This window comes from Myotis myotis, unplaced genomic scaffold (genome assembly GCF_014108235.1).
Source record: "Myotis myotis isolate mMyoMyo1 unplaced genomic scaffold, mMyoMyo1.p scaffold_m19_p_3, whole genome shotgun sequence".
NCBI classification, from domain to species: domain Eukaryota; kingdom Metazoa; phylum Chordata; class Mammalia; order Chiroptera; family Vespertilionidae; genus Myotis; species Myotis myotis.
In genome coordinates this window covers 188514798-188542004 of record NW_023416335.1, presented here as the reverse complement: position 1 = coordinate 188542004, position 27207 = coordinate 188514798, and the positions used below count along the sequence as shown (strand labels likewise).

The window sequence follows — 27207 nt, the reverse complement described above, 5'->3', positions numbered from 1 at the left end:
AAGGGCAGATGTGCGCAGTGTGACCTGAAAATTCTCACTTATTAACTATGTCTCTCCCACTTCCCCTCATTTGGAAAAAATACACTAGAATGCAAGTGACTGAATATTACTAGTAGGTTATAATCTGGACTGTCTGTTGCAACTTTCCGTACTGTTTCTATCAACTCCATTTTAATAGTCACCTATGACTGTCCCTCGTTTATAATGGGAAGAAATATTAAAATGATTCAAAATTTTAGGTTTTTGATTTATACCTCCCTGAAGTGCCTGTTGCATTTTGCTATAGTCTGCACACAGGAAGCACACACACACACACACACACACACACACACACACCTAATAGTCTGGTAAGCAGATGTTCTCTCTCTCCATTTAATAAATAATAACATAGCCAATATTTATGGAGCAGTCAGTGTGTGCTAAGCCACTTATCTATGTTATTTCTTTTAATCCTACATTCTATTCCAGTGATGGCGAACCTATGACACGCGTTTGAGAGGTGACACGTGAACTCATTTTTTTTGGTTGATTTTTCTTTGTTAAATGGCATTTAAATATATAAAATAAATATCAAAAATATAAGTCTTTGTTTTACTATGGTTGCAAAGATCAAAAAATTTCTATATGTGACACGGCACCAGAGTTAAGTTAGGGTTTTTCAAAATGCTGACACGCCGAGCTCAAAAGGTTCGCCATCACTGGTTTAGAGGCTGTCCTGTTATTCTTGTAAATACTCTCAGTGAGAACAAGGCCAACTGGCTCAGTCTGACACTTGATCCAAAATTATTCTCTTTCCCTTTCTGCCAGATTGGAAGGCGGTATAGTGATTAAATATTTCTCGTCAGCAATATCTTGCCATTTATGGAAAAATGATACCCTCAAATCTTTAATAATTGTTTCATTAAGAACAGAAACAGAACAAAGCCCCTGCTAAACTTTGGAATGAGAACAGGAAAATCTCTTTACTTCTCTGCACCTCACTCTCCTCAGGCAAGATGCAAAGAATAGGATCACTTTCAAAGTAGCTTTGGGAAGAAGACAAAGAGTGGGTGCTACTTAGTTATAATTAGTAGACTGTGTGTGTGTGTGTGTGTGTGTGTGTGTGTGTGTGTGTGTGTGTCAGACTACAAATAACATTTTAAGGATAGAGAATCCCTTCTTTATGGTAAGAAAAACTTGGTAGGCCCAAGGAAGTTTATAAAAATATAAGCTTGCCTCTGAACCTCTGTTTGCTTTTAGCTCCCTGCAGATTAAGGAGTTTCTCAAAGTCCACCTTCTTGCAAGGTAGGTGAGAAGGCCTGCTCAAAAGTTTTATATTTGCTAAATTTGTTTGTGTTGGTTTCCTATTTCCTCCATTATTTGCCTGGGAGGGGTGACCCAACTTACTTTGGGGAAGGTTTCAGGGGTGGGCAAACTTTTTGACTGAGGGCCACAATGGGTTCTTAAACTGGACCGGAGGGCCGGAACAAAAGCATGGATGGAGTGTTTGTGTGAACTAATATAAATTCAAAGTAAACATCATTACATAAAAGGGTACGGTCTTTTTTTTTTTTTAGTTATATTCATTTCAAACTGGCCGGATCCGGCCTGCAGGCCGTAGTTTGCCCACGGCTGTTGTAGGTAGATAGGAGCCAAGTGATGTTTGCTAATTTGTTTATTTAGTGAGGGGCTTTCATTAAAAAGGTCATCTCCTTTGTGCAGTTAAAGAGCTCCCAGGGGAGTTTTCTCACTTATCTGTTTTGCTGTTTTGGAGGTAATTCTGTAAAGAACAGTTGAGCCTTAGGTCTTCTTTTCAGGCCCTGGAAAGTCTTGTTGCTCTTTGGGTGGGCACCCACAGCTGCGATGGGAGTGGGGTGGATGGGAGGAAGGTGGATCTGCCTAGTTGAAATCAAAGGCCATCTTCCCCAATGGGACATTGCAGATGTCTCCTTCAGCTGAGCCAGAACAAGCTTGAAGGTTGGGTCATTATTATGGTATAGGATGCCTGGTTTAACCTCTAAGTTTATGAAGGACACTAATAACTTCCTTCAGGTAGTTGTCATGACCAACTGCTTTATAAATATACTAGAGGCCCGGTATATGAAATTCGTGCATGGGTATGGTCCCTAGGCCTGGCTGGCGATAAGGGCCAATCAGGGCCTTCCAGCTGCAGGCTGGGGCCTCCCTTCCCCTGCTGCTGGCTGCTGGCTGGGGCCTTCCTTCATTCTGCACTGCCCCCTGGTGGTCATCGCACATCATAGCAAGCAATTGGTCTCCCGGTCGAACTCCTGTGGGGACAATTTGCATATTAGGCTTTTATATATAGATAGATTATTATAATGTATGAAATGGTGGCTAATGGGAGTGCTACAAAATGTTAGTTATTACTAATAGGAGTGCAAGTCCAATATTATGTCTAATTGGAGGAAGCTGATTGATACACGTGTGGCAACTTTTCAAAATATGTCCTTTCCCTCCCTGTTCACTGATATTTCTCAGCATCCATTCCCATCACTCCCAGTTCTCTCTCAATTTGCATAGTGTATTAATATAAACACATTCTCCCATTTAGCTTTAGCAGATGGAACATTGTATTTGCTTTCCTTGGTTGTTCTGTTCTGTGTGGAGTGCACACTGACTACACATGAGTCTTTACTTTGAGAACACTGAGAACAATTCAAAGCCAAGGGCATGTTGTAACACTCTTTAGTAATCTGATGTAACATGGCCCATGTTGGGAATAATAGGTATGTTTTCTTCAGGGCTGGTGTGTTAGACCTGTTTCTGAGGGCAGTGCCTCATTCCAGAGCACAATACATCTTAATCGAATGAGAACCAGACCATGTTGGGTATGGTGCAACTGCATTAGTGCCTGGCATAATCTGTAGCCATCCGGCCGAGTCATTAAGATAGCTAAAGTAACTGTGAGAACAATGGCTCTCACACCTGGTGTGAGAAAGAATTGCCTAATGTAATTTTGAGGATGCACGTTTGCACAAGGTTCAGGCAAATATCTCCCCGGGGAGGAGTTCTGTATCAGTCATTTTTCCTTTTTTCTTTCCCTCCTTCCTTCCAATAAAAATGTATTGCGTGACTACTGTGTGCTAAGTATTAGGTATGAAAACATTATTCCTGCCCTCAAGGAGCTCAGAGGTGTGTGTGTGTGTGTGTGTGAGAGAGAGAGAGAGAGAGAGAGAGAGAGAGAGAGAGATCAGTACAATGAGTTACAAACAATGAAATAGGTTTGAACAACCTCTGTGAGAGTATACGTGGGAAAGGACAGTTCTGGGGAGGCTTTGCTGAGGAGAAGTGATTTTAAGCATTGAAAGATAAATAGGAATTTGCCCGGCCCCCAACCAACCAACAAAAAAGTAGAATATGGGCCGTCCACGTGGTTGAACAGAGCCCCGGAAGGCGCTAGTTGAGGTCTGGAGGCACACAATTGAGGAAGGTGGTGTATGGTCATTGTTACCGGTACCTGGATGCATGTGCCACAGAATTGGACATTTTGTGGATGTGCTCCTGAGTTTTCTCAGTGGCTACGGTAACCATCTGCTAATATCTGCCTTTTGTAGGCTAACGTTATTTTTGGTCTACTTTACAGTGTGGAATTTTGGAGGATCAGTAGAGCTCTTATGAGTCAATTCTCTGTTCATGAGTGAAATTCTGAACCCTTGAGTCCACTACCCGTTGCCTACTGCCACTCAATGGTAAGTATGCAGAGAGTATACTCCAGGCAGAATCACTTTGTATCATTTGGGTTTCTTGTTCTGGTAACTAATGCGGGGTTTTAAGAGTGACACCAATTCCTTTTGCCTAGACTGGAAATACTAAATGTCTCCCCCTGTCACTTTTCTCCACTGCTTTAGGCTGTTTCCTATTGACTGCCTACCACAGAGCCCTCCCAATAAATGAAAACATCTGATTATGGGTTTGAAAGGATGCACAGACGGACAGTGCAAGAAGTAAGAGGTCTAAGTTAGGAAAAGCCAAGATGGAGTGAGTCACGTGGAAAGAGCAGCCAAAGGGTTCTCATGGCTCCCAGGTATCCTCTTACCTCAGTGTCACCATTGCACTCAGTCATTGGTCAGGAGCAGCCTTGGGAAGCGTGGCTTTAACCCAGACTGGGTGATGGGTCGCCGGTGACTTTGGTTTGAGGACTCCCCTGTGGCCTTGCGGAGTTTTCTTTAGAACTGCACTGCAGTCTAAGGCCGTTTCCCTCTGTCTCCCTCCCTTCCCGTTCTCTTTCACTCAGGGTCAGACCTCCATGGTGGTCTGACAGTTCTCCCAACCTCTCCTCATTTCCTCTACATTTTCCCTAATAACTTGTCCCTAATACATTTCTTATATATCTCTAATTTCATCTGGGTGGCTGTTTCTTGGAGGGCCCGGAATAATATTGGGTGGATACCATATGATTTCACGCATATGTGGAATCTGATGAACAAAATGAACTAACAAACAAAATAGAAACAGACTCCTATAAAGAACAGGTTGACAGCTGTCAGAGGGGAGGGGGGTTGCAGGGCTGGGTAATAAAGGTACAGGGATTAAGCAAAAACAAAAAACAACAACTCATAGACACAGATAATACTATGGTGATTACCAGAGGGAAAGGGGGTAGGGGGAGGTAAAAGAGGGTAAAGGGGGGATAAATGGTGGTGAAAGGAGACTTGATTTTGGGTGGTGAATACACAAAACAATATACAGGTGATGTATATACATTTTTATTGGAAGGAAGGAGGGAAGGAAAAAAGGAAAAATTATAGAATTGTACACCTGAAGGGTATATAATTTTATTGACCAATGTTACCCCAATAAATTCAGTAAAACGTGTTGGATGAAAGGGCAAAGAAATGTGTTGTTGTTGTTGTTGTTTTTGTTCTAAACATTTTAATACATACTGAGATTCAAATGTAAGAAAATGTAGTACTTGGATCAAAAGAACAATTAAAAAAAGAAGAGAAAGGTAACAAAAAATGTACCAAGCAAATACATCAATAGAAAGCGTTTGAACAATACTAAAGTTAGATAAAATAGGGACAATCGGGAATGAAATACAAGAGGAGAACAATTTTAAGTACATGTTTGAAGAAATATGAGGGGGGGGGGCGTGAAATAAGAAAAATGCAATTTTATGTAGTATCACACCACCCCCTCTTCAATGGGAGTAGCCTCACTTGTCAACCAACCTGGTTGAATCTCAGTCTTGGGCTACTCCTTTAGCTTACTAACTCACTCTTAAACGACAGAAATCCTTTCTCCCAGTGTCAATTCGATAATTAACACTATCCAGTTTAATGTTTACCCCAAACTCCATCTTCATTTAAGGGAAAAGCTGCTCCTTACCTACCAGCTGGAACAAGAACCATCCTGTGGCCTTTGCTTTATTCTATTTGTCAAAGCAAGTTGCATGACTGACTCCAAAGTTAATATTCAAGGAAGTACACTTATTCCTGAGTGAGGAGCACTGCAAAGGTACATGATGAAGGGTGTAGATAGAGGGAGGAACAAAAGTCAGGGTCAGTAGTTCACTCTTCCATAGTACCAAAGGGAAAGCCTAATTAGCTATGCTTGGTCATGTGTTCATCCCTGACCATTCCTTGTGGGCTGGGTGGGGACATGGCAGTATGACTGGCAGCTATAATAGGACCATGTGCTTGAAGAGGGTCAGAATTGCTGCTCCCCGAAAGAACGAGATGCTGACCCTGGAAGAAAGGAGGCATGCTGGACAAACAAAACAAGCACTATTCATACCACACCCTCCAGCCTATCTCCCCAGTCTCTGTAATCATTCTTTCAATAGGTACTACTAATACCTTCTTTTTACAGTTGAGAAAATTGAGGTTATGTAACTTGTTCAAGATAACACATCTTGAGTGATGGAGATTTTTGGATTAAAAAATATAGGGGCAAGCCCTAATTGGTTTGGCTCAGTGGATAGAGTGTCGGCCTGCGGACTTAAGGGTCCCAGGTTTGATTCCGGACAAGAGCATATACCTTGGTTGTGGGCACATCCCCAGTAGTGAGTGTGCAGGAGACAGCTGAATTGATGTTTCTCTCTCATCAGTGTTTATAACTCTCTATCCCTCTCCCTTCCTCTCTGTAAAAAATCAATAAAATATATTAACAAAAATATATATATATATAAGGGCAAGATGTTTTCCAATAGCGTGGGTCAACTGCCTCCTCCCCTATGTACCCCCCTCCATCCCCCCAGGCAGAAACCACCTGGATAGCAAAGATCTGCTTGAGAAAGGTGACCTCCCTAGCGTGAGGGAATGACTCAGCACAGGAAACTGGGGTGTCTGCCTTTTGAGCTCTAACCCCAGAGCCCCTAACCCTGGCTCTGTTCACATAGCTCCAGTCCACTCTGCCCTCTCTCTGCCAGAGCCCAAGGTGAGTGGCTGCACATGAAGTTTTGTGCATTGGTCCTTTAAGAGGGTGCTGGCATTTCCAGCCATCTTTTCCTGGCAGACAGCAGCCCTGCTGCTTTTCACAGCCAGAAGTTATGTGGGCACCTTTCTCAGTTCTGATCATCTCTGCTGGGGAGGGAGGGAAGGGGTAGCTTAGGGATTAGACCCTAGAGTTCTCAGTGGCAAACCCCCACAGCTGAGATATCTCTCCAGAATTTCATCTGCTGTCGGTGGGAGCCTGGCCAGCCCTTTCATGCCTCTGCCCTTCCTACCAGTCTTTACACCAGTGATTCCCAACGTGGGGCACATGCCCCACAAGGGGGCAATTTGATTTTTAAGAGGGGCAATTGGAGAATGAGTTATTACCAGTGAATTTTTTGCATTTCTTATGGTTCTAGGGGCCTCATATACAGTATCTATATACTGTAGGTCCTCGAGTTACGTCGGAGATCCTTTCCTATGGTGTGATGTAACGCGATTTTCGCCATAAGTTGGAACCCACCTACATAAGCACCTACATCACTCACATGGAGCACATACACAACAGTAATGAAGTGAAACAGTAAAATAAATGTAAAAGAAAGATAATTCCTGACTGTTACTTGTGGTGAATAAATAATAAAAAAAACATAAAGCACATATGTACATATGTTGAAATGATGGAACTTTTTTTTTTATAAATACTATAAATGGGAGATGGCGACGTAACCGCGAAATTATGTAAGTCCAGTCCAACATAACCCGAGGACTGCGTGTATATAAAAGGCTAAGTTGCCCTAACCGGTTTGGCTCAGTGGATAGAGCGTCGGCCTGCGGACTGAAGGGTCCCGGGTTCAATTCAGGTCAAGGGCACGTACCTTGGTTGCGGGCACACCCCTGGTATGTGTTCAGGAGGCAGCTGATCGATGTTTCTCTCTTATCGATGTTTCTAACTCTCACTCTCCCTTCCTCTCTGTAAAAAAATATCAATAAAATATATATATTTTTTAAAAAGGCTAAGTGACTGGCCACACTGACCACCAGGGCACAGATGCTCAACGCAGGAGCTGCTGAGCTGCAGTGACTTGGCAGTGGCGGTTCTTGGGTGACGCACCCCAGAACCAGGGAGGAGGGAGCCCTATTCCTCACAGGACTGCAAGATTCTACCTTCAGCCATTGGTTATGCTGTTGCTGGGGCACTGTTGGCCCCGAATCTGGTTTACTGCACACTTGCGTTTGTGTTCCACACTCTGTACGACAGCAACTTTGCAGAGTGCCCTCTCGCACTCTGGGACCCCTTGGGGGATGTTGGAGAGCCAGTTTCAGCCGACCCCCGCAGGCCAGGCCAAGGGACCCCACCTGCCAGAGGGACTCTGCTCACTCCGCAGACGCCCTTTGAACCTCGGCACCGCCCCAGGTGTGGCCGGCCAGGGAGGGACCACGAGAGATTGGCTCCAGGGCATGTCCAGCCCTTCTCGCCCAGTCCTGCCCTGCCAGCCATCTTCTAATTAATTTCCTTTTAATGTGCATGAATCCGTGCACCGGGTCACTAGGGTAAATATACATCGTGCCATATTTATGCATTTCAGTTCTCTATTATATGTTTTGAAACTTTATTTGCTTTTTTTCATATCACTTCATATTGTTATTTTTTTAAAACAATTCCTTAGTGATTTCTTCCTCAGTACTTCAACTGTCCTTTTGTTCTTTTATTTTTCTCTTTCATGGATGCCATGTTCTTTGGAAGCTTGTTTAGACCAAGTTAATGGCCTGTTAGGCTTCCCCCACGTGAATAGGAGTTCACTTTTTGAATAATAAGAATTATATGTCACAGGGCGGGCATCAGGATTTTAGAGATGCTTAGGTGGGGCGTGGCCAAAAAAAGGTTGGGAACCACGGCTCTACACAGTCTCCACTTTCCGTCCTTGGTTACCAGAGTTCTCTCCAGCTAGCCTTCAGTTGATTATTCAGGATTTTTGTTGTTGTTGTAATTCTAGTTTGGTCCTGGGCTCAACATCTGTGTAGCATCCACTCACTCTGCTGCCATTTTTAATCTTCCCTCTTGTGTGCATTCCGAGAACAGCAACCTAGAAAGGGATTAGTTGCAATAGTGTCCTCTTTAAAATATATACAGATTTATCAATTAACCAAAACTACTGTAATCAAGAGAGTTGTATTTATTGAAAGGATAGGCACAAAGATCAATGGAACAGAATACAGAGTTCAGAAGTATATCCACTCATGTACTGTCAATCAAGTTTTGACAAAAGTGCAAAACCAATTCAATGTAGGAAGAATAGTCCTTTCAGTAAGTGGTGTTGGAACCAAAAGAAAACAAAAAAAAGAAAAGAAAAATAACCTTAGCCTAGACCTTTCATCTTATGCAAAAATCACCTCAAAATGGTTCATAGAACTAAGTGCAAAGTGTAAAACTAGAAGCTTCTAGGAAACATTCTTTGTGACTTTGAATGAGGGAATTTTTAGATATGACACTGAAAGCATTATCCATGAAAGAAAACAAGCATAAATTATACTTCATCAAAATTTAAAACTTTTGCAGCATCGAACAGACTGTCAAACTACAGTGGGAAGGCTGGGGAGGGTTAGGGGGCGGAAGGGGGGGGTAAGAGATCAATCGAAGGACTTGTATGCATGCATATAAGCATAACCAATGGACATAAGACACTGGGGGGTAGGGGAGGCTGGGGGAATGTCAAGGGGGGTGGGGGTGGAAAGGAGACATATGTAATACTCTGTATAATACTTTAAGCAATAAGACAAAATTAAAAAAAAATTTAAAACTTTTCCTGTTAAGAGGATGAAAAGACAAACCACAGAGTAAGAGAAATATTTTCAAGTCACATAACTGATAGACTTATATGCAAAATTTGTAAGAGCTTTCAAAACTTATTAGTAAGAAAACAAACAACTCAATTAAAAATGGGCAAAAGATTTTGAACAGATACTTCATGAAAGAAGATATATGGATGACACATACGCCCATAAAAATATGTTTAACATCGTTAGTAATTAGGAATTGCAAATTCAAACGACAATGAGATAATACCACACACCTATTAGAACGGCTAAAAACCCAACCCAAGTCAAACTACAACAAAACATAAAACTAACATGAAATGCTGACAAGGCTGTAGAGCAGCTGGAACTCTCATACATTGCTGGTAGGAATGCAAAATGGTACAGCCCTTTTGGAAAAGAGTTTAGCAGTTTCTCATAAAGATAAATATGCACTTGTCATATGACACAGTAATCCTAGATGTTTGCCCCAAAGAAATATAAACTTAAATTCACACACACACACACACACACACACACACACACACACACAAAACTGTACATGAATGTCTATTGCAGCTTTATTCATAATCACTGAAACCTGGAAACATAAATATCCATCAGCAATTGAATGGATAAGCTGTGGCATAGCCATACAATGAAGTAAAATAAAAAGGGAAAAACTATTGATACACCCAGCAGTTGGGTGAATCTGAAGTGCATTTTGATCAGTCAAAGAAGCCAAACCCAAAAGACTACAAATCATATGATTCCATTTATATGTTGTTCTCAGAAAGGCAAAAGTAAGGGGATGGAGACCAGATCAACTAGTGGTTGCCAGTAGCTTGGGATGAGGAGACGTGTTAATTACACACAGGCAACGCCAGGGAATTATTTGAGCTGATGTAACTCTTTGTATCTTGATGGTGCTGGTGGCACCATACTGCTGCTTCACTTCCTAGTCAAGAAAAGAGAAAAGATGCACACATTTTTACCAGTCTAGGGAGCTAATAGCGAAATATCGTCATTTCTGCTTTCCTAAATTAAAATAATCACATCTACAAGTTGGTTTCTCTATAAGGGCTTTTGACAGGGCACCTGTTGGAAATTCCGGAGTCGTTGACAAGCTTAGGTGCCTAAAAAAGTTCCATCATCGATAAAATTGTGGCATGCGGAATAATGGCTCCCCAAAGATGTCTACATCCTACTTACTGGTACCTGTAACTATGTTGCCTTGAGTGGCTTTTTACATATGTGATTTTATGAACATTGAGGTGGGGAGAATATTTTGAATTATGCAGGTGGGCTCAATCTAATTAAAAAAATTCTTAAAAGCAAAAGCAGAGAACCTTTGCAGCTGTGGTCAGAGGAAGACACAGGTATGGAAGAATGGTCCCTTCCTCTCCCCAACCCCTGTTTGGTCTTTCTCCATAGTACTTATATCACTGTGTCATAGGCGGAATGCTGGCTCCTCAAAGATGTAAACATCCTAATCCCCCGAATCTGTGAAGATGTTATGCTACCTGGCGAAGGGGAGCTCAGGTTGCAGGTGGAATTAAGTTTGCTCATTTGCTCACCTTCAAGTAGGAAGGTTATGATTTGGATTACCCCAGTGGATTCCAGGTAATCACAAGGGAACTGAAAAGTGGAAGAAAGCAGAAGAGGTCAGTGAAGTGATGAGAGGCTCACCTTACTCTTGCTGGCTGTGCAGATGGAGGCAGGGGACATGAGTCAAGGAGTGCAGGCGGCCTCTAGAAGATGGAAAAGGCCAGGAAAAGGACTCCCCTCTCGAGCCTTCAGCAAGGAAGCAACCTGGTCAACACCCTGACGTCAGTCCAGTGAGACCCATGTTGGACTTTTATCCCACAGGTATTGAGTTTGTATTGTTTCATGCCACCAAGTTTGTTACAGCAGCAATAGAAAACTAATACATAAGTAGAATGTATGATTTTTAAGCGTGAGGAGAAAGTACCAGGATTAGGGAACTGCTTGGTTTGCTGGGTCCTCAACCCTGGACTGTAGGCAGGTGACCTATTTATCCAATTTTCATAATCAGTCTCCTTGCCACAGGGATCAGTTCTGATCCTGGCAGGAAACGTGTGGGGGTGTTTATTAAGTATAACATTTACTGAGTTTTAAACCGCATTCCTGTTGCCCGTGCCCAGTATTCCTGAAAACATTTTCTCACTTGGCCTCCTCTTGTACAGGCGATGTGGCCTCATTTGAACCCAGTTTTATGTTGCGTCTGCCCCTCCCTTGAGATCCATGTTCCCCACATGCTTTCCCTTCACCAGATACCACCATAAACTGTGCTTTTCTAGATCCCATATTTGCTTCACCCTGACATAGGTTTTTCTTCCCTCCACTTCTTGCCTGCTTGAGATTTTGTTTTATGTCTGTGTGACAGAGGGGAAATGTATTAAAATGATGTACTGGCAATACCCCCTTCTTGTCTACAAGGAAGAATGAATGCTTTGTGCACTCAGCTCACTGGAGGGCCTTTGTTGAATTAAGCAGGGTATTGGCAGTGAGGAGAATAAAAATGCCACGAGGAGACCAAATTACTCTACCCACCGCAGAATGAGGCCGAGACTTGGAAGGACATTTTATAAGAAGATTGGAGAAAGGAGGAAGTGGAGGTGGGTGAACTCAGAGCTGTAGAACTTTTGAGGACAGAGAAAGAAACTCAAAGAATATTTAAGAGGAAGGCTTTCTATAGAATATGCAGTGTAAGAAACACCCGGCAAATGTTAGCTTTGCAGGAGATTGGATGCATGAATCGCTGAGGTTGGCCATAGGGCAAGAGTAGGATGACTCCAGCCGGAATAGTTTCAGGTGGTAATGATGAGGCAAATGGGAAGGGAGGATGCAAAGTGGTCTTTCCAGTAGCAGGTCCTTCAGCAGGCACGCTTGCTCAGCACTCGGGAAGAATTCTTCAGAAAGGTTGCAGGAAGAAGCGACACCTCATGGTAGCCCAAGAAAGAGAGAAAGAGGGCGTTTACCTGCCTGCTCCCTCCCATCTCCTTTCCCTTGGCCAAGGTTTATTCTGCAGAGCCAACTCCCCTGAACTCCCAGGCGGGGCCACTTGGCTGCTCTGTAGCCACTCAGGAAATTAATGTCACACCTCATGGCGTGTCCATTTCATTCAAGTCTGGAAGTGGGATGTGGCTCGAATGGGTGAGGCACTGACGAAAAGAAAGAACAGAAGGAGCAATAGAAGGAATCTGAGAAGGCTATAAATGTTTGTCTCTGTGATGAAGAAAAACTTTTATTTAAATCTTGCTCCGCCCAGCCAGTGTGACTCAGTAGTTGAGCATAGACCTATGAACTAAGAGGTCACCGGTTCGATTCCCTGCCTAGGTTGTGGGCTTGCTCCCCAATGTAGAGCGTGCAGGAAGCAGCCCATCAATGATTCTCTCTCATTGTTGATGTTTCCATCTCTCTCCCCTTCTCCCTTCTCTAAAATCAGTAATTTCTATATGTGACACGGCACCAGAGGTAAGTTAGGGTTTTTCAAAATGCTGATACGCCGAGCTCAAAAGGTTCACCATCACTGTAATAAATGATGCCCAAGAAATCTTATCATTAGACTTCCAAATTGTAATCATAGAAACCCAGTCCCACAAAGTAGCAGCTTCTATTATCTTGGTTTTTAAAAAATCAAGGTATTTAATTATCCAAGTAATACATACATATGTTTTACTAGATTAAAAAAAAAAAAGGCTCTACCCAGTTTGGCTCAGTGAATAGAGCATAGGCCTGTGGACTAAAGAGTCCTAGGTTGTATTCGGTCAAGGGCACATGCCCAGGTTGTGGGCTGGATCCCCAGTAGGGGGCGTGCAGGAGGCAGCCAATCAATGATTCTTTCTCATCATTGATGTTTCTATCTCTCCCTCTCTCTTCCTCTCTGAAATCAATAAAAAATAATAATAAAACAAAAAACTTTAAAAAAGAAACAAACACTGAACTTCTAGGTGAAGGGAATTGCATTAGTGTAATACCTGGCTTTTCGGTGCCCTTTCTTAACTCTGAACTAAGGAGGGCGTGATTTCATTGACAAATTTGGGGAAAATATAGTGGCATGCTCATGTCCCCTTTCCTCTGTGGACTCCAGCCAGTACAGGTCTGCTCTGGGGGCAGGCTGACGCTCCCACCCCTGTGAGGCAAGCTGACTTTGGACCCGAACTGTGGCATCTTATTCTGCAGCTTAGTGCTGGAAAGCTCTTCTGACTCTCCTATTAAGCTGCATCCTGCAACCCAGCTTTAGCAGAAATTAATGAATAATTTGGCCTTCTTCTGTTCCTTTATCTTATTAATTTTTTTTGCACCTAGAAAAGGAGGAAGGGTACTTTTTATTGGGTGTCCCTTCAAAGTTCCAACATTTGATGCATTTGGCCAGAAAATTAACATGTAAACAATCAGGAACACACTTAGAGAGAAGCAATGAATACACATGGAGTGATTGAGGCTTCTGGAGAGGCCAGGGATTGGCCTTGGCCCTGGGCCTTGATCTGTGTGCAGGACATTTCAATCTTGGCAGTTGGTGAAGGCTTATATTGGGCCAGGTGGGTTTTTATGTGCACTTGGCTTTTGAAGCAGTAGCCTGGGGGGAAAGACCTTGGAAAAGCCACTCAGAGGCAGTAAGAGGGCCTTGGCATGGGCACAGGGACCAAGAGCGGGTCTTAGAGTCCAGCAGGCCGAAGAAGACTTAACAAACAGAGCTGAGGCAAGGATTCAATTACAGGGAGAAAGAGACAGTCTTTTCATACACTTTCCCTTTAGATATTAAAGGAGTGCAAAAATATTTTCGGCTCTTAAATTGTGGGGCAGCTGGGCTCTCTCTGGGCCACAGAACGTTGGTGAGAGATTAGTCTTTGATGTACTAGTGCGAGGTCTAGGTGGTAATGTAAACAGACAGCTGATTTTTATTTCTCTTTTATGTTATTTTGAACTATCTTTAAGGGCAAAAGAGGGCGGGGTGGATAAACTAAGTTTGCTTTCATGTAGCTCAAGAGTCATTCTCTCTCTGTCCCTAAGGCTGTTAGAAAGTGGTTATTTAAATATGGTGGAGTGCTAGCCAGTTTGGCTCAGTGGATAGAGCAACAGCCTGCAGACCAAAGGGTCCTGGGTTCAATTCCGGACAAGGGCACATGCCTTGGTTGCAGGCTCCTCCCCGGCCTGGGCCCTGGTCGGGGTGTGTGCAGGAGGCAACCAATCTATGTGTTTCTCTCACATGGATAAATATCTCTGTCTTCTCTCTTCCACTCTCTCTAAAAATCAATGGAAAAATATCCTCGGGTGAGGATTAAAAAATAATAAACAAACAAACAAATAAATAAATAAGATAAAGAAATATTTCCCAGGTCATGGTTTTCTTAGGCCCGAGGAAGAGGCAGTGGGAAAAGCCATTGCAGCACAGGAGTCGACATGCTCAGTATTATTGTGGGTGCTCTGTTTGTAGAAGGAATTCACCTTCATTGCAATACCACTGTGCAGGCACCTAAAGTTCAAAGGGGACAGGAATTAAAAGGTTTTGAATATCTGGGTGAGAAAGAACAGCTCCTCAAATCAGGTCTGATAACTGAGGATGTTGCCAGTGCATGTTTCTAAACTTTGCAAGAAGGCAGCACCTCCCTCCTTGCTTTGCCTGAGAGAGGAGGCAGCACCCAGAGGCAGCGCTTCCTGGAAATGGTAAGGGCAAGGTGCCATCGTGCGGAAATTGGCCTGCAGCTAGGAGATTCCTCCTCACTGGGTGTTAATCCACAGGCCACAGGTTCTGGGCTCTTGCGTCCATCAGCTGGCATCGGGGTGAGGCTGCAGTCTCTACAATAGTCTTTGGCCACAGAGAGTACCGGTTTTGAATACATATTTGGCTTGAGATGCCTGCTAGGAATTGGCTTGTTTTCTGAATGCAGTGGCTGTAGGGCTAGTGCTAAGATCATTGTGCATCTTCTACTAAATCTATAGACTCTTAAGGGAAAAAAGATACATTACAGGTGTGCTGTTTTTATTTTCTGAGAGGCCCTGTAGGAACTGTGCCCATTCCAGTGAGATATAACTTGGCCTGCCGTTGCTAAAAGACCCCTGATTCTACCTAGGCATGGAAATCCCCTCCACCTGATACAGAGCAGAATAAGAAGTTGAGGAAGATGAAATTTGGATTTTAATTTCTTTGAATTTTAACCCACACAAGCAAGAGAATTTTAGCCCTGCCAGCGTGGCTCCGTGGTTGAGCATCAACCTATGAACCAGAAGGTCATGGTTCTATTCCCGGTTAGGGCATATGCAGACTTGATCCATAGTAGGGGGCGTGCAGGAGGCAGCCAATCAAAGATTCTCATCATTGATGTTTCTGTCTCTCTCTCTCTCCCTCTTCCGTCCTCTCTGAAATCAATAATAAACATTTTTTAAAAGATCATTTTATTTCCAACTTTACTTTCTTTGAAATGTAATGTCTCATGACTTTGCTTTTATTTCTTTGACATTAATTTCTCCCGAGATATTTGATAAAGGGAAGAGGATTCTGTTAAAACATTTTCCCCTCAACATTATTGGCATTTTGTTGTGCATGTTATTATTGGAAGAGTGTACTTTTGTCATTTAATCTCATTGCTGACCCTCTGATATGGTATGCGGACAATATGGATAGGCACCATATAAATGGATAATAGAAAGATGAATAACACTTCAGCCTTGGATATAGCTTGGCATGTAACAATTTAATTAATGCATATGAAAGCACTTGATGAGTGTATCTCCTTTGTTCTTGGAGGTGGTGATTTATCTGATTGGTCAATTTAAAATAATACACTGAGCATGATCAGCTTGGTTACATTCTTCTTCCTCTTTGGGAGCCAGTCACCAGAGAAAGAACAAATTCTACTTCTTGTGGGGCAGGATGCCACCTGTGTGATGAGACCTGCCCCAGTCAGTGCTGCGGGGCCTGGCTGATTAGGTTCTGTGGTTCAGTGTTAGCAAGTTCATTTGGCTTTCATGCTAAGTGAATTCTCTAGTGGCTTTTATCAGAATGAGTTGGTATTTTGGCCTCCACAGACCACTTCTTTGTCCTATGTCCCTCTTTGTACATAACTCAAGCATGGCAAGAGAGTGCATTTGAAGATACAGTAGTCTCCCTTATCTGCAGTTTTGCTTTTATGGTTTCAGTTACCTGTGGTCAACCATGATTTGAAAAATATTAAGTGGAAAATTCCAGAATAAACAATTCTTTTTTATATCTGTTTTTATTGATTTCAGAGAGAGGAAGGGAGAGGGAAAGAGGGATGGAAACATCAATGATGAGAGAGAATCATTGAATGGCTGCCTCCTGCATGCCCCACGCTGGGGTTGAGCCCACAACCTGGGCACATGCCCTGATGGGGAATCAAACTGTTACTCCCTGGTTCCTAGGTTAACACTCAACCACTGAGCCACACCAGCCAGGCACTCTCCCACAACTCTTTATGAAGGCTGGCAGCTTCTAAGGATAAATCTAGACCTTCTTAATTTCTTAATATGACTAATCTTTCGAAGAATTTTACATTTTACTTCAATTGGTTTGTTAAGTCATATAGTGAGCAACCTCTCCTTCCTCTACAGTTGCTTTCTATACAGTTTTTTTATTGTGATAAAATATGTATAATATAACATTTAGAATTTTAACCCTTTTTAAAAATATACATTTTTATTCATTTCAGAGAAGAAAGGAGAGGGACAGAGAGAGAGATAAAAACATCCGTGATGAGAGAGAATCATTGATTGACTGCCTCCTGCACACCCCCCACTGGGGATTGAGCCAGCAACCTGGGCATGTCCCTTGACTAGAATCGAAACTGGGACCCTTCAGTCTGCGGGCCGACGCTCTAGCCATTGAGCCAAACTGGCGAGGGCATTAACCATTTTTAAGTGTACAGTCAGTAGCATTAAATATATTACCAAAGTTGACAATATTTTACTAACCTGGCTTAACTTTGATGCCAACAAGGATAAAGACAGCATAAGAGAAAAAACAAGAAAATTTGTAGAGCGGGCTGGCAGGCTAGAAATTCAGGGAAGAGTGGATGTTGCAATTTTCAGTGTGAAACCTGCAGGCTGGAAACTCAGTCAGGAGTGGACACTGAAATCTTGAGGAAGATTTGCCTCTTTGGAAAACTTTATTGTTTGCTTTTAAGGCCTTCAACTGATTGGATGAGGCCCACTTACACTATGGAGAGTAATCTGCTTTAATCAGGCTATTGATTGAAAGGTAAATCACATTTATCCATTTTCATAACTTTTCCATCATCCCAAACAGGAGCTCTGGACCCATTAAACAAAAGCTCCCTACTTCCCCTACCCTGACCCCCTAGTAACCACTATTCTACTTTCTTTCTCTATGAATTTGCCTCATCTAGGTACCTCATATAAGTGGAATCATACAGCATTTATCCTTTCTACAGTTGCTTTATAACTGAGTAAAAGCTTCTCCAAAACAAACAAGAGAACTACAAAAAAACATCCAGTAATTGTTGCCCACACTATTATCTTAAAGGAAATTCAAAGAGATTGGAATGTGGGCTCATGTTTTCAGGACCCTGGGCAATAGTCTTGTAAACTTCTCCAGGAGACCCCTGGAGGCTGTCCCCAACCCCTTCCTGGAGCCCATCCACCACAGTCCTGACTCTGGTGGCCCTGGGCCCACTGAGCCACAGCATACTTGCTAGAACACTCTGCAACATTTGACTGATGCCACCTCGCACTGCTGTCTTGGACAGCCTGTCACTGGTCTGGCCCAGGGCTCAGAGCAGCGCACTGAACTAGCCCTGTGCTCCCTCTTCTCACCCACGCCTTCAACATTAATGATTTCCTTTTACTTAACCTTTTACTGAAAAAATAAAACACAGGTTAGAAAACTGCACAAAACAAATTGTCATAACGAAAACATGTTTGTAACGCCCACCAGGCCAAGAAATAGAACCTTGTCAGCCACCCCAGAAACCCTTGTATGTCCCACCTGCATCTCAGCCCCTTTCTTCCCAAAAGTAACCACCCTCTTGATTTTTTAACCACTTTATTGATATATAACTCCCATACCATTCACCTACTTAAAGGGTATAATTCAGTGGTTTTAGAATAATCACAGAGTTGCACAAGCATCTCCTGACTTGTATAGCTCTCTATTGCACCCAGGGGTATAGTTCATATAGGAAAGGCAGGATAAATGCTTGCTCTGTCCTTTCATTTACCAGTTTTCAGGATATTAAATTAATTTCCTTGCATCCTCCAAAGGTGACCAGTTAGTTGGGAGTTTTTGTTTTCTAGATCCTTTTAAACCATTATGAATGCATATCCTATATAATAAAAGGGTAATATGCAAATAGACCAAATGGCAGAACAACCGAACAACCAATCAAAGCATAATATGCCAATGATATGCTAAGGCTGCTCAACCTCTTGCTATGACGTGCACTGACCACCAGGGGGCAGATGCTCCAACTAGTAAGTTAGTTTGCTGCTGGGGTCTGGTGGCTGATCAGGACTGAGCAAGATGGGCCAGACATGCCCTGGAGCCCTCCCATGGTCCCTCCCCCACCCCATCATGCACCGGTGGGGTCCCTCTGCCTGGCCTGTGCCCTCTCACAATCCGGGACTCCTCAGGGGATATTGGAGAGCTGGTCAGCCCGATCCCGCAGGCCACTCCCCTTGGGAGGGCAACAGATGCAGGGCTCATGGCTGATGAGCGCTGCTGTGGCACTGATTGGGTGCAAGCCCATGGCAGGCACAGTGGGGCTGGGATGAGTGGGAGTGGCAGATAGGAGCTGCAGGCAGCATTGGACTGCAGGTTTTGGCCTAATCCCTGCAGGCCACCCAGAGGGACCCCACCCATGCATGAATTCGTGCACCGGGCCTCTAGCTTTTAAATATGTTTGATGGGTTTCAATTCATTACAATTATTGTCCTTTGTGAAGCTCAAATTGTTCCATTTTGGCCAACATTATTTCCTGGGTCCCTTTGACACATTGGTAGTAGTCTTTGATAGCTTCCTTGCTATCTGGTGTGATGAGCTGCTATAAAGCATATCACAGACTTCGGTGATGTAAACAATGTGATACTGATGTAGAAATGGACAACTAAATTAATAAAAATATGGGACTTAGTAAGTCATAAGGTTATGCAGTGGACATCTATTTGCTTGTTTTCTTCTTTCAGCATTATTGCTTTTTCTACTTGGAATAGTTTCCCAAAATTTGTTTTGGACATCACTCTGATTCATTCAGCCTTTTTAAAGTGTGTTGAGAAGGACTGACCCCATCTTCAGCCCCAGTTGCTGCCTTGATTGACTTAAGCCAATCAGCATATCCAGTTACCCTGCCCACAGGGACTAGTGATAGGCATGACCAGAATCCATGAAAGCCAAGAAGATTCAACTTCTAGGAAAGATGTTGGGATCATTGGCCTTCCATTTGGAGGCAGATATTAAATTTCTACTTCTTACCATTCATAAATATTCATAGAAGTGGTATTAAGAATTGAAGAGTTATTATTAGAAGACACAGAAAGATAAAAAGCCATATTGATTGATAATTTGGTTACATGGTATTAGGACTACAAAACAGCATGAGTACAAAATAAAGCAAATTGTATGGAAGGAAATATTTTATATATATATAAAGAGTTAGCATCCATATCATAGTAAACCTTCTATATGTGGATAAGAAAAAGGGCAACACAATAGAAATATAGGCAAATGGTTGACTCTCTGCCCAGGAGGGAAAGAAAATATTCACACACATACACATACCCACACACAAGATATAAGCAGAAGGGAGAAACTAAGATGGTGGCATAGATAAACTCCGGGAAATTTCTGCTTCCCACAACAATCGATAAATGCATCAAAAACACAAGGTGGACATCATTCAGAACTACAGGAGGGCTGGCTGAGTGTAAAGTCTACAACTAGAAGGAAAGAAAAGCACACTGCGAGCGGGAGGAGCTGCGGAGGTGGCGTGCAGAGGTACGGGGGCTCGCGCGCGGAAAGGGTCTGGCACCTGAGGACGCGGCTGTCTTTTTGAATCCGGAGGGAGACACAAGCTCCCGACGGCTCTGAAATCCGGTTCCGGGAATTCTCTGGGGACCCAGGACTCATACGGGGAGATACTGGACTGTCTGGCAGTGGGCGAGCTTGAGAGCGGCTTTCCCTCAGAGGTGCTTGCAGCCATTGCCGGGACACTGGGACTCGCGACTCCTTAGGGCAGGGCTGAGGCTCCGCCATAGCTGCTTTCTCCGCCCTTTGATTTCTTGAGACCCCGCCCCGCCCAGGCTTCGGCAGAGGCTTTTGCATATGAATGCCCCGGCCATTTGCAACCTGTAATTACCTAACCGCAGCCGGGCCAGATAGACTCAGAGCTTCCAAGAGAAGGCCCAGGCCCCACAGCGGCTTGCATTGCTACACAGCTGAGCATCATCAGGGCAGCTGATTCTCACTGCCAATTGCCCTGGAGGTCAATTCCTCCCAGTGATCCTACAACAACCAAGGCATAGCTACAACAAGACTGTGCACAAAGCCCATGAGGGGGTGCACCAAGAGTGTCCACCTCAGGTAACTGGGGAGGCTGAGCCACTGGGCCCTACAGGACACCTAGCACACAAAGCCACTCTATCAACACAGGGAAGCAGCCAAAATGCGGAGACAAAGAAACAGGTCACAAATGGCAGAAATGGAGGAAAGCAAATGACTGGATATAGAGTTCAAGGCCACGTTTATAAGGTTTTTCAAGAATTTTATGGAAACCGCCGATAAATTTAATGAGTCCCTCAATAAGTATAGTGAGACCATGGAGGACATGAAAAAGGACCAACTAGAAATTAAGCATACACTGACTGAAATAAAGAATAATTTACGGAGATCCAACAGCAGACAAGAGGATCCCAAAAATCAAGTCAAAGATTTGAAATACAAAGAAACAAAAAATACCCAACTGAAAAAGAAAAAAGAAAAGAGATTCCAAAAATATGAAGATAGTGTAAGGAGCCTCTGGGACAACTTCAAGCGTACCAACATCAGAATTATAGGGGTACCAGAAGAAGAGAGAGGGCAAGATATTGAAAACCTATTTGAAGAAATAATGACAGAAAACTTCCCCCACCTGGTGAAAGAAATAGACTTCCAAGTCCAGGAAGTGCAGAGAACCCCAAACAAAAGGAATCCAAAGAGGACCACACCAAGACACTTCATAATTAAAATGCCAAGAGCAAAAGACAAAGAGAGAATCTTAAAAGCAGCAAGAGAAAGACAGTCAGTTACCTACAAGGGAGTACCCATACGACTGTCAGCTGATTTCTCAACAGAAACCATGCAGGCCAGAAGGGAGTGGCAAGAAATATTCAAAGTGATGAATAGCATGAACCTGCAACCAAGATTACTTTATCCAGCAAAGCTATCATTCAGAATAGAAGGTCAGAGAAAGACCTTCATGGATAAGAAAAAGCTAAAGGAGTTCATCACCACCAAACCAGCATTATATGAAATGCTGAAAGGTATTCTTTAAGAAGAGGAAGAAGAAAAAGGAACTCTTACCATTTGCCACAGCATGGATGGAACTGGAGAGCGGATAAATACCACATGATCTCACTCATTTGTGGAATATAATGAACAACATAAACTGATGAACAAGGACTGATCCAGAGACGGAGAGGCATTGATTAGACTGTCGGGCTTTGGAGGGAGGGTAGGGAAGTGTGGGGGTAAGGGGGAAAGATCAACCAAAGGACTTACATGCAGGCATATAGGCCTAACCAATGGACACGGACAACGGGGGGGGGGGGTAGAGGGTAACGTGGGGACAAGGACACATATGTAATATCTTAATCAATAAAAATATATTTTAAAAAAAGAAAAAAAAAAGATATAAGCAGAAAATCCACATAGAAGGACATGAGCAAAAAGGGGCAACACCCCCCACCTCAAAACCCCATTATAAACATATGGAAAGTGTTCAACTTCACTCATAATCAAGGAAGTGCATTTTAAGTTTAACTCACCATTTCCTTACTGATGGAAATGTAGACGATTCATTTATTACACACAGTGCTCAATGAACATCTCTATCTTGCTTCCTTGAGCCTCTCTCTGTTTTTGCGATATTAAACCTTGTAAACTTAAACCTAGAATGTGGTAGCAAACACCTTGGTATCTGGACCCCAAACAGACGTTGTATATTATGTGAATGTGCTCTGAAACGGGCTATCAGAATGTTCTTTGGATTTTATTCTTAATCATGTGCTTAATCTAATACACTTAGGGACTATTGGAACTTTTTCTAGCCAGATTAGTTCAAACAATCAGAAATTGTTCTCCTTTCTTGAATTAAAGCTGATTGAAGGATTATGTTGTCTGAATAGCTGGTATAAAGAGGTTATTTTTAGGTTAAAAATATTCACAATTTCTTTTGGATTAATGGTCTAACATGAATGTTTTACAATAGCCTTACTTTTTCACTTATCATAGCTATAGCTTGTTTGTTGCTCATTAGCTATAAATATATTCCAGGAAGAGGAAATAGTTGATGTGCTGCCCAGGAGGGAGAGAAAATACTAATCAAATTCAAAATATGTACACTTTTTGTTCCAGCAATTCCAATTTTAGGACATTCTCCTACGGAAATACTCACCAAAAGTATTCACACACAAGGATGTTCACTATTACCACTGTAATAAACAATTCCCTTAAAAATATGGTAAATGCCCACCAATAAAGGAATGGATAAATAAATCATGACCTGACAATATGTTGAATGACAGCTATGAGTATCACCTTGGAAAAAATATCTGTGCATGCAAGGGCCTGGCAGGAAGAAGAACTCATTCCAGATGTTTCAAGTGAAGAGATTTTTAAGGAAAAGTTTACTTACAAGAAGTTGATTAGAGTGAAGCCAGCAAAGAAAAGATGGCAAAGTACCTACAGATCAGCAATAGACGAAAATTATTACCATTCCTAGGGCTTAAGGCACAAGGGAGAGGACACATATACTAGGAACCCAGGGAAATTTGGAACCATAGAGGCAGGGCCACCCAGGGAACAACAGCCAAACAGGGACACAGCTACCACAAAGGACAGCTGAAGGGAGGGAGAGCAGGGGAGGGGTCCTCTGACTTCTTTCCTCTTAGATCTGTTCTATTGCTGGTGCCTCCCATTGGCTAAACCCCATCAGAAGCCTCTGGCAGGGGAGCCTGAGTGAGGCAGTCCATAGGAGTCAGCCTGTGGGGCACAGAGCAGGCCAGAGAGAAAGGGAAAAATAACCTATGAGGATAGGGAATGACACTATTTGTGTTATATTTTTAAGTGGGGAAAAAAGTTGCATAGGAATATATACAACAACTAGAGGCCCGGTGCACAAAATTCATGCATTGGGGGGGGGGGTGTCCCTCAGCCCAGCCTGCACCCTCTCCAATCTGGGACCCCTCGGGGGATATCTGACTGCTGGTTTAAGCCCGATCCCCGTGGACAGTTGTGGGCAATCGGGCCTAAACCAGCAGTTGGACATCCCTCTCACAATCCGGGACTGCTGGTTCCCAACCACTCGCCTGCCTGCCTGCCTGATTGCCCCTAACCGCTTCTGCCTGCCAGCCTGATCACCCCATAACCACTCTCCTGCCAGCCTGATCAACGCCTAACTGCTTCCCTGCTGGCTCGATCGCCCCCAACTGCCCTTCCCTGCCAGGCCAGTTGCCCACAACTGCCCTCCCCTGCCAGCCATCTTGTGGTGGCCATCTTGTGATGACATGGGCACAGCCATCTTGTGACCACATGGGACGGTCATCTATATATTAGAGTATGTGTGTGTGTGTTGGGTTTGATCCCAGGTTGGTTCCTCGGCCTGGCCTGTGCCCTCACACAATCTGGGATCCCTTCAGGGGATGTCGGAGAGCTGGTTTCGGCCTGATCTTGCTTCACTATAATGTTTAATGTGAAATGACTGAAATCTTTTATTAAAAATAGGCTATAAACAAAGTTAAAAATAAAAGAGAACCAATATTCAACATTCTCTCGCCTACTAGAGACACACTAAAAATGAAACTATTCAAGTTGTCTAAAAGTCGAGGGAGAGCTTCAGATTTATTATGACTCTGTATGCACAACACAAGCAAATGTCATAATCCAGGTTGCAGTGATTGTTATATATGTCTGAGAACTTGAGAGATACTGACTAAGCCTGGGAAAGAGAGAGACCAAGGTAATAGTTGTCCTGTGTCCTGGTAGATAAAAGAATCTTTATGGTTACTTGAGAGGTGTGGACTCAGCTGCAGTCTTTCTGGCAGCAGAGGCAAAAGCATATGGTAAAGAAGATATGCTGTAGAGCCATAGGGCAAACACTTCTATATTAATGATGTGCTGTATGTTTCACCCACGTGATCCCATGTATTCTGTGCAGGTGTGCACACCTGTGGAGGAGGAAATAGAATAAACCTAAACTGACCTCAGTTGATCACATTAGGGAGACTGGGGCAATTGAATAGCTTCCAATGTCATCTTTGTCCAAAAGAATAAGCAAGTAAAAACAACAACAACAAAAAACACACAAAAGAATAAGAAAGTAAGCCGAAACCGGTTTGGCTCAGTGGATAGAGCGTCGGCCTGCGGACTGAGAGGTCCCGGGTTCGATTCCGGTCGGGGGCATGTGCCTGGGTTGCGGGCACGTCCCCAGTGGGGGATGTGCGGGAGGCGGCTGATCGATGTTTCTCTCTCATCGATGTTTCTGACTCTCTGTCTCTCTCCCTTCCTCTCTGTAAAAAATCAATAAAATATATATTAAAAAAAAAAAAAAAGAATAAGAAAGTAAGAGTATACCTTTTTTTTTCTTCCAGAAAAGGGAAATGATAGTAGAGTCTCCCTTTAAAAAGAAAAATCTTGCCCAGCTGGCGTTGACCTATGAACCAGGAGGTCACGGTTCGATTCCCAGTCAGGGCACATGCCCAGGTTGCAGTCTCGATCCACAGTGTGGGGCGTGCAGGAGACAGCCAATCGATGATTCTCTCTCATCATTGATGTTTCTCTCTCTCCCTCTCCCTTCCTCTCTGAAATTAATAAAAAACACATTTAAAAAAATAAAATCTTATGATGAAGCAGTGATTATAGCAATGTGGAACAAAAGCCACGAAAATGTTCATTCTTACCCTGATTGGTGTGGCTCAGTTGGTTGGAGTATACCCCAAAAGGTAGCAGTTTGATTCCCAGTTAAGGGCACATACCCAGGTTTTGGGTTTGATCCCAGGTTGGGGCCTGTTCGGGAGGCAACCGATCCATGTTTCTCTCTCACATCAGTCTCTTTCTCTCTCTCTAAAATAAAATAAAAAGTTCACTCTCTTTCACCTGGTATTTTTTCCATATGTGAATATTCCCCAAAGAAATATCCAAAGGGAGGAAATTTACACAGATGTTTCTGGCACCTCTGGTTATAATAGTGAAAAAAAATTGGAAGCAATCCAAGTGTCTAATAGGGAAGTGACTAAACAAACAATGGGATTATTACATAGCTATTAAAAATGACAAGAGGTGAGGACTATGTCAACACAGAGAAGTGTGTATCTGCAGGAACGTTAAGTGGACAAAAGAACACAGAGCAGTATTTAAACACTAGTGGTTAAGGATGTGTGTATACATTATCAAAGGCCAGAGGCCAAGAAAAGAAAAGAAGATAGCTGGAGTTCAGTGTTCACTGACCTGCATAATTCCATGAATTTATGACAAAATAGTTCAGATGTCATGCAATGTGGATATCCTGGAAGTCCCCTGCAGAATAAGAGCTTTAACTTACCCACCAGGCTGTATATTCCAAGAGATAATTTCATGCCAAATTCTCATCAAATTATTATGAAAATAGTGCCATTTCTTTAAGAGAACAAAATACCTTTCTTTAGTTTTATTCAACAAGCAATTCTGAGGAGCTTAATGATATGCTAGAGCAGTTACAACCTCATGGAATTTACAAAAAACATGGGCGAAATCCTCAGGTGGATATGTGCTATTATCTTCATTTTTATTTGAGTGCCTGCATGTATTAGGATCTATTACAAGGGAAAGGTCTGGAAGATCTTTGGCCATTGTGAATGAAACCTCACAAATTGTCTTGATTTTATACTGTTGATGTTGTCTCCAAAAGGAATCCTATGTATGGTCACTGAGATTATACTGATAAAGATGAAAAGGAGAAGGTCATCATCATACTCTAAACTTGTGTCAGATTACCACTGCAGTGCACTGTGGATTAATATTTTATAGATCCTGTGATTATCTGGTGAGTAGCAAAATATTGACATTGCAAAAATGTATTATGTTGTAATTAAAAGATATAAACCACACATTTTCATATCTTGTCTTAGAATTTATTTATTTATTTAAATATATTTTATTGATTTTTCACAGAGCGGAAGGGAGAGGGATAGAGAGTTAGAAACATCAATGAGAGAGGAACGTAGATCAGCTGCCTCCTGCACACCTCCTACTGGGGATGTGCCCGCAGCCAAGGTACATGCCCTTGGCTGGAACTAAACCTGGGACCTTTCAGTCCGCAGGCCGATGCTCTACCCACTGAGCAAACCGGTTAGGGCTATTTTTTTTTTTTTTTTATTCACCGAGAGCCTCAACAAATAGACATGGCCTAGGCTTTTCTACATCTCTGGGAGGCCCTGATCATGATTTTCACTTTAACATGTGGTTGTTTTAACTAGGGCCCAAAATGAATAAATACCTACCTAACAAACTGCACTCTACTAGCCATACTGTTTCTGCTGCGTGCAACTAGTGGTCAGAAAATTCTGGAGCAGTGAGTGATTCACAACCCTGGTGCAGGTGCGAATCCCCTACACCTGCCCAGACACCACTCCAGATCTGCTGATTCAGACTCTCCAGGGCTGGAGGTTGGAGATCCCTGTCCTTAAGGAGCTCCCTCCCTCTTCTCTTGTACTAGGGAAGTTGGAGAAGCACATGGGAAGTGAAACCTCAGGGTGTTCTTTCTCGCCCACCGCCTCCTCACCCTTGATGAGGCCTGGCTTACATTTC

At 43.0% G+C, this 27207-nt stretch overlaps 1 long non-coding RNA gene across 11 annotated transcripts in view; it reads left to right on the top strand.

The window, feature by feature from the left end:
- The window catches only part of LOC118651251, a 28901-nt gene extending 16390 nt beyond the window's left edge, over nucleotides 1–12511 (top strand). For 6 of the 11 annotated variants that reach the window (XR_004966145.1, XR_004966144.1, XR_004966147.1 and 3 more), the window contains 3 exons: nucleotides 1240–1284; nucleotides 3584–3689; nucleotides 3849–4596. This is a non-coding gene — a long non-coding RNA (uncharacterized LOC118651251). Of the gene's footprint in view, nucleotides 1–1239; nucleotides 1285–3583; nucleotides 3690–3848; nucleotides 4597–5310; nucleotides 5458–10604; nucleotides 10794–10881; nucleotides 11040–11684 lie in introns of those variants that run through there. The other 5 variants (XR_004966150.1, XR_004966149.1, XR_004966148.1 and 2 more) reach the window with 3 other exon arrangements.
- The last annotated feature ends 14696 nt before the right edge of the window (nucleotides 12512–27207 follow it).